We start from the raw sequence: 8,897 nt of genomic DNA on the forward strand, positions 1-8,897 counted from the left end.
TTGTGCCAGTTCAGGCCAGGGTGTTGGTTCCTTGCTGATCCTATCATTATATTGCCTGAGGACCAAATGATGGACACTGCTGATTGCTTACCTGTGTCAGGATAGGCTAGGTTACATGGCAATAGCAAACCTCGTGAAAATATCAGTGTCTTAACTAAACAAAGGCTTATTTCTCTCTCTTGCTTTATGTCCATCATAAGTTGGCAAGAGAGCTCTGTTCCTCATAGTTCCTCAGGAACCCAGGCAGCTGGAGGCTTCTTGACATATGCTTTTACAGGCACCACATCGATGGAAAATGATGGGGAATCACACACCAACTCTTAAAGCTTCCACTAGAAAGTGGTATGTGTCACTTATACTCATATTTATTTCATTGGCCAAAGTAAATCACACATCCATGCCTAAGCCCCAAGCGGAGGTTTGTACCACCTGCAGGAAAAAAGGAAAGCCAACTGCACTGGCCAGGTACACACACAGCACTAATGACAAACACTACCCAAGTTCTGTCTTCTTCTTTCTTCCTAACAGAGTCACAGTTTTATCCAGGATGACAATGTGCCCAGCTAAATATACATTTCCTAGTTTCCTTTGTAACTAGGAGTAGCCCTGTGACCTCATGCTGACCAATGAGATATAAGAGGGAATCATCAGTAAGGAAAGCGAGATGTGATGTCCTAAGATGCAGCAGTCATGCTGTGACCATAAAGACAGAGCTACACAATAAGGAAGTTAAAGGAGGGGAATGAGGGAGCCTAGAATCTTAATGAAATCCTTGAGTGGCTGCCTTTCCCTAGGCTGCCAATCTCTGGGCTGCTTGTTACCCAAGAACAGTAAACCCTTATCTCTTTTACCCACTGATAGTCGGGTTGTACAGTGTTTGCATTCAAATACATACCTTATTATTTATCTTCTTTGTGTTTGAAGTTTCTCACTGTGTGTCTTTAACATACAGATGATTCATGGTACAAGGAAAAGAACATGGACTTTGGATCACTCAACACTGGCTTCAAATCTAGGCTTGACCAATTTCTAATTATGTGTGCTTGGGTGGATAACTAAAGATACATAACTAAGGTTCTTTGAGCCTTAATTTCCTTATCTATAAAATGGGAACAAAAACCCTGTGACACGGACAGCCATCTCTGAAGTCCCTCGCCCACCTCCCACTGTAAGACTGAAAAGTCAGTTACCTGCTTTTTTTGTCTCCCTTGAAACCAGCATGGCTGTGTGTGGGTCTTGCCCATGAGGTATGAGTCAACATGCTCAGGGCTTTCTGATGGAAGGAGAGAAGTGAGTGAGGAAAGAAGCACTTATCCCACCCATGTCCTCTTCCTTCTTTTTCTGCCTTTGAACCTGGTGATAGAGAACACCACGCTTGGTGCTATAGTAGCAATGTTGCAACTTTAAGCTGACACATGCTGAGATGGCAGAGCAGAAAGACACAAGGAGCCTGAGTCTTTGATGATACTCTTTGCCACACCAAATCTGAGGCCATCTAGCTCCAATTTCTTGTTAAGTAATACTATATTTCACCAATTCTAAGATCCACATTCTTTGTCACATGTAATACCTCTAAAATCAAGTCACATCTCACAAACGATTTGATAATAAAGAATTGCTTCAGGGCTTCCCTGGTGGCGCAGTGGTTGAGAGTCTGCCTGCCGATGCAGGGGACATGGGTTCGTGCCCCGGTCCGGGAAGATCCCACATGGTGCGGAGCGGCTGGGCCCGTGAGCCATGGCCGCTGAGCCTGCGCGTCCAGAGCCTGTGCTCCGCAACGGGAGAGGCCACGACAGTGAGAGGCCCGTGTACCACAAAAAAAAAAAATTGCTTCATAGTTTGATAGCATTTTTTTCTTATGCAAAGAAGGTAGTGTACTAATGATACATTTCATAATCAATGGCATCTTCAAGTTAATAAAATATGGTAACCAATCTCCTTATGGTTTAAGCCACATTTAGTCAGGTTTTCTGTAAGCTGTAGCCAAAATAATTCCTAACTGATAAAAAAAAATACATACTATAACATAAAAATCAAACTTATGGTCACCAAAGGAGAAAGAGTTGGGGGAGGGATGAATTAGGAGTTTGGGATTAACGGGTACACACTACTATATGTAAAATAGATAAACAACAAGGACCTACCGTGTAGCACAAGGAACTATATTCAATATATTGTAATAACCTATAATGGAAAAGAATCTGAAAAAAATATATATATATAAACTGAATCACTTTGCTGTACATCTGAAACTAACACAATGTTGTAAGTCAACTACACTTAAATAAAAAGTTGTTTGTTTTGAAAAGAAGAAAACTTCATAATCTGAAAAATAAATACCTACTATAGAGGGTGGTTATGAAGAATGAATGAATAAAATAATGTAAGTAAAGTATGTACTTTGTGTAGACAGTTTTCAAGGGATGGTATTTGGTCAGCGGCTCAATATATATATATGTTTTTTATTAGAGTATAATTGCTTTACAATGTTGTGGTAGTTTCTGCTGTACAATGAAGTGAATCAGATATATGTACACATATATCCCCTCCCTCTTGGACCTCCTTCCCATCGCTCCCACCCTACCCATCTAGGTCATCACACAGCACCGAGCTGAGCTCCCTGTGCCCTACTGCAGGTTCCCACTAGCTATCTATTTTACACATGGTAGTGTATTTATGTAAAACCTAATCTCCCAAATCATCCCACCCTCCCCTTCCCCCTCTGTGTCCACATGTCCATTCTTTATGTCTGCGTGGGTCATTTGTAGAGATGTGGCTCAATATCTTTTTATATAAATTCTTTTTTTCTACCATGTCCAACAGTAAACACACATACACATGTATACATATACACTCACTTAAGAGGGGTAGATGCCCAGAAAATAAGGCCAGGTAAACAAACTCTGAGTTACAAGTTTGGCCCACGGAGAACTCAAAGCGGGTGGCAATCTTGTATCATTTGAGATTCTTGATTACAAATGGCAGATACCCACCCAAACTTGCTTAAGTACAAATGGGAATTTGTAGACTCACCTAAGAGAAAAGTTCAACAGTGTTCTGGCTTCAGACATGGTCTGATTCAACTGTCACCAGGACCCAATATTTCTCTCCCTCTGATCTCTGGTCACCACAACTCCAAGATGATCCTGTTCTCATCGGGCTCTTTTCTAATCATGCAAGATTCCTGCGTTATATTCAAGGCGTTCGGGAAGAGCACCTGTCTCTCTCCCACCATTGTGAGGAAAAATGGGTTACATCTCATTGGCCCTGATCATGCCTGTGCCTGTGTCTTTCTGAACCCATCACTGCACCCAGGAGAGGGAACTGCAGAGGAATCAAGGCCAGCTCCAAAACAGAGGGTGGGGTCAACCACACTTGAGCCATCAGCACTGAGACAATGCACACAGGGTACCATTTTAGCAGAAGAAGGATGAAGGATGCTGTGTTACAACAACCCCAGGTATCCTCCCTGAGCCTTTTTCTCTCTTTCCCCTAAATCCACTACCAGCACCCAGGCCTTGGAGCTTTACCACTCCCACAACAATTAAGGCTGGTCCAGGGACTTCCCTGGTGGTGCAGTGGTTAAGAATCTGCCTGCCAATGCACGGGACACGGGTTTGAGCCCTGGTCCGGGAAGATCCCACATGCCGCGGAGCAACTAAGCCCTTGCGCCACAACTGCTGAGCCTGCTCTCTAGAGGCCGCGTGCCACAACTACTGAAGCCCGTGCACCTAGAGCCCATGCTCTGCGACAAGAGAAGCCACCGCAATGAGAAGCCCGTGCACCGCAACGAAGAGTAGCCCCCACTTGCCGCAAACTAGAGAAAGCCCACGTGCAGCAATGAAGACTCAACGCAGCCAAAAATAAATAAATTAAATTAATTAATTTAAAAAAAAAGATTAAGGCTGGTCCAGGGAAGACCAAAGTCAGCCAGTAAGGAGAAGTGGCAAGACCATCTACCTGTGGCCACAGCTGCAAGGTTTGTGAAGCAGGAGAAAGGATGCAGCTCGTCAAAGGTGAGCCCTGCTCAGCTCCCCACTCTAGTCTCACCAAAGTAATCAACAAGAAAATGATGGTGTTTCAGTCAACTCTTGCTGCCTACAGAATCTCTTGGGCAGTAAGCATTTATATCACCCTTCCATGTCTGCGCCTTGGCTGGGGTAGGTTGGCATAAGCTGACCTAGTTGATTCCAGGCTCCCAGACCGGTTTGGATCTGCTCCACAGATCTCTCATCAGTCTGGAACCAGCAGCTCCCTGGGTCGTGCTCTTCTCACCTCAATGGCAGAAGCACAAGAGAGCAAGGCAAGTCCAGCCTTTGCTCGCCTCATCTCCGCTAACGTGCTATTGGCCCAAGCAAGTAACAAGGCCAAGCTGAAGGTCAAGTAGAAGGGAGGTGAGTTTCCCCACTGTGTGCAAGAATGAGGAAGTACAATTCCAATACAGGGAAAAGAGGACTTGGGACGGATAATTTAATCTGCCACAGAAGGTACCCAAAGAATAACCTTCCCCACAGGCTCAGCACTTTTACTGATTTGCTCTGTATAGTGAACGCTCAGCCTTGAGCCCTAAAGTCCAATAAGATGGCCTTGTCCCTCATCACATGATCCATTTGGAGGGGGGAAAGGAGTAAGATATGAGAGAGCCCTGAGCTCTCTATGGAGGCCACACCTGGAATGGAGCAACAGTCAACAGAGATTTCTTCTCTTCTGTCCACTGCCCTCATGCCCTCAACAGTCTTGATTTGAAACTGAGCAGGAATCTGTGGGGCCCTCCTGGGTATAAAAGCCTTTCTGTGCTCCCCATTTCTTTCTTTCTTTCTTTTTTTTTTTTTGGCTGCATGGGGTCTTAGTTGCAGCATGTAGGATCTTTAGTGGTGGCATGGCATGTGGACTCTTTGTTGCAGCATGCGGACGCTTGCGGGATCTAGTTCCCGGACCATGGATTGAACCCGGGCCCCCTGTATTGGGAGCGTGGAGTCTTACCCACTGGAGAACCAGGGAAGTACCCCCCATTTCTTGCTTGTAGGAAAAAGGCTTCAGACCTTCCCTGAGTTCCAAAGAGCAGATTCAAACAGTTACTAATTAGGAAAATGAGGGAATGCAGAAACAAATTCCTGCAGTCAAGAAACAATAGTGCAGGGACTTCCCTGGTGGTCCAGTGGTTGAGACTTCGCCTTCCAATGCAGGGGGTGCGGGTTCGATCCCTGGTAGGGGAGTTAGGATCCCACATGCCTCGTGGCCAGGGAACCGAAACATAAAACAGAGGCAGTGTTGTAACAAATTCAATAAAGACTTTGGAAATGGTCCACATCAAAAAAAAAAAAAATCTATAAAAAAAAAAGAAACAATAGTGCAGCTTGGGGCAGGGTCCTGGTTCCTCCTTGGGGAGGGTGGGGGATATGAATAGCAATTTGATACAAATCTTTGAGTTCTTCTACAGGAACTAAGGCTCCCACCCAAGCGGAGGATGGTGACTACATGCTGAGCGTAAGCACTTGGACCCCAGGCTGGTCAGAACTAGATAGAAAGCTGATGACTGAGATTCCTGGAACATCACCCTGTTAGCTCACCACCAGCAAGTCAGTAGAAAGTCACATACCCTGCAGCCCTCCCCCAAATTTGCTTTTAAAACTCTTTCCTGAAAACCATTGAGGACGTTAGGCTTTTTGAGCCAGTTCTCCTTGCCTGGCCCTTGCAATAAACCTTTCTCTGCTCCAAAATCCAACATCTCAGCTTGTTTGGCCTCACTGTGCATTGGGCACACAAACTTGGGTTCAACAACAGATTCAGTCTTCAGAAAAGCCCGGCCCAAGTAATGCATCTGAAAACCTGAGCTAGAGTTAAGTCTTCCCGTCTCCCATAGCCAGGGCCAGCCTCAGGCAACCCCCTGATCTCTGAGACAGTGTTGTGGTCAGCATCTTCTACTCTCTCACCTTGCCTACTGCAGCCTTCTGAGGTCAGAGCATAAGGAGAGAGGAAAGGAAGAGTAGGGAACATCCTTTCTTTTTTTTTTTTTTTTTTTTGCGGTACACGGGCCTCTCACTGTTGTGGCCTCTCCCGTTGCGGAGCACAGGCTCCGGACGCACAGGCTCAGTGGCCATGGCTCATGGGCCCAGCCACTCTGCGGCATGTGGGATCTTCCCGGACCGGGGCACGAACCCGTGTCCCCTGCATCGGCAGGCGGACTCTCAATGACTGCACCACCAGGGAAGCCCCCAACAAATGAATCAGAAGCCACTTGCTCACTTCTCAGCCCCTAGAAAGTTTCCCGCCTACTTCCTTCTGCTGCAGCCCCATCACCCCAGCTCTTCCGTTCATGTGGCCCACATCCGATCATGGGAATTATGCACACAGCCCGCATCCTGACAAGCCCCAGGAGCCCCAGTGGTAATTCCCTGTCACTCAGACCCACATTCCCACCACAAGTGGCACATCTAGTCCCCGAGATCCACAGCTCTTTGACCCTCATTAGAGGGAGGGCAGCTACTTCCCACCACAGCAGCAGATTGCTCGGGCCTCTGGCTCTCTCTCCACCATCTCAAGCCAGAAGCCACAATTGCCTGTGCGCACCAACCACCAGTTCATTTCCTCCCAAAGCGAGCTCTCAGAGTGGTCCTGTTGAAGCCGAAGCTCCCTGGGCTGGAGGGGAGGGTGTAGCTCCCCCCCTGCCCCGCTTGCCGAGGGTCCCACGTCACAGCCCAGCCTTCCCCATGGCATCTCCCAAGTCCTCTCTCTCCTCCACTCTCCCAGCCTTTTCTTTCCCACTATGGGCCAGTCATCTAGCTGGTTCTCAGCCACCTTTGAAAATCGACATCATCGTCTACCCCCACCCTTTGGAGTTCGATTGCTAACTTCTTAGTATCTCAGCCAAAATGTCAATTTAACAACTTGAAATATCAAAAGAAAAAAAATTTTTCCCAGCAGCCCCCTGGAAGATGTCTTCATGGATCTCACTGGCTAAAACACAATCCTATGGCCACCCCTAGCTGCAAAGAGGGCTGGCCAAGTCAGAATGTAGCAAAGGGAGATGTGGGTGTCAGGAATGGCTCAGACCCTCCAGATGCATCCCTGGGGGCCAAGCACACTGCTGCCTCTAACAAAATCTGGGTTCCACTGTGAGCATCGGAGAAGCTGGAGGAAGGGTTGGGGTGGGTGTTGAAGGCTAAGTAGTAAATTAACTGTTGTTTGTCACAAATGGCCCTGGTCGATAAGACCCTACACTCGAGTGGCCAACAATCCTTGGGACAGCTGCCTGGTCAGAGGTGACAATTCAGAAAGGGCAAGCCTTGCATTGATCCCTGATTTCTGCTCTGAGGGGCAGCCTTGGTGGTCAAGGAACCCGGAGCTAGAACAGCTAATCAAACCTGGCCAGCCACTCCCTAGCCTCATCTCCTCAATGTCCCGCACTTTCCACCTGAGTAAAATGGGAATAAGAGCTTCACAGAGCTTGCTGTCCCCACCTCCCATTCACTTCCTGCCTTGGCTAACAATTAATTAAGAGTCTTAGTTGCAAATATCAGAAATCAACTCATACTGGCTTAAGAAAAAAAAAAAAGGTAATTTATTGCACCACCCGGGATAAATGGCCTCCGGCACAGCAGGACCAAGAGCGAGACAGCTTCCTCAGGCTTCCCACGCTGCTCTGAGCTCTTGTCTCACACACACTCCTCCACACGGGCGCTCCCAACATCCCCAGACTCAGCTCCTGCAGCTCAACAACTCCCACCAATAAAGGGAGTGATTCCACAAAAATTCCAGGATTGATTCTGATTAGGTCATGACCCCACCCTGAACCTATCGCTGTGGTCTGGGTCATGTGCAAAGCTCCAGAAAAGAAGCAGGGGGGAAAGGGAAGAGATCGGCTTCTATCAGCTACTACGTGGACAAGGAGAGGAGAGAGTCGTTCCCGAGAAAGAAGAGGCAGGACACCGTTGCCAGGAGAGGAAAAATGCTGCCAACAGGGAACAGGAAGCAGGGAGAACTGCGCAGGGGAACAGAGAACATCCCTGGGAGGTAGGAGTGAGCCGTGGGCCCTGGGCTGCACCCTGGGACCCTGGGTGGTCGTCCATAGGATGGCACACATTTGAAGCCAGCGTGGTGGAGTAGGAGAGAAGGAGGGGACTTCTGACCTGACAAGGACAGATGCTCCCTCCAAGCTCCTCAGCAGAAGGGGTTATGGGAAATTCAGGTTATGGGAAATTTATTAGGGTGGCTGAGGCCACCCTAATAAAACCAGAGAAAAGCGATGATGCTGGTGGGGGAAACCCTTTTCCATCTCACAAAGAGGGACCTGGGGTGACTGGGCTGGAGTTGACATAAATGTCAGAAACACAGTCTTCCACACGTTTCTCAGCGTGTCCTTTATCCTGCTCTGGCCTCTCTGTTCCTAAGTGATGACAGATGACACTTCTTTAGACAGGGCTGATTCTTAAGGTTAATTGAAAGTGGCCTTTTGCGTGAATCATCCATTGCACTGAATTATTAATCACCTGCAGACATTTGCAGGCTTTTAAACACTTGGACTTCCTGCAACCCTCCTTGGAAATGCTTTTTCCAGTGGAAATATGACTTCCTTTTGGCCACGGAAAACAGAAACATTGCCTGCTGCTGTTTCCAGATTTCCCACCTCCCAGGGGCCCAGTAAGGAACAAGATCTGAAAACAGGAAGCAGGGCCGGGGCTGCAGGCAGACTCAGAGCCCATTCTTTTCTGCGGAGTTGGCTCCAGGCCAGCCTGGTCTCAGAGCCTCCACGGGACAGTGGACAGAGGGAGACTGACCACAGTGCCTGTGGCTGTTGGCCTTGTTCATGGTCATCTCCACAGCAAATGGTGTCCAGGGGCCTTGCATGGGCCCTTCAGCGGGTCAGTGGGGAGGAAGGAATGAGGAGGGCCAGGTGT

The sequence above is a fragment of the Globicephala melas genome, chromosome 16 (genome assembly GCF_963455315.2).
Source record: "Globicephala melas chromosome 16, mGloMel1.2, whole genome shotgun sequence".
Lineage (NCBI taxonomy): Eukaryota > Metazoa > Chordata > Mammalia > Artiodactyla > Delphinidae > Globicephala > Globicephala melas.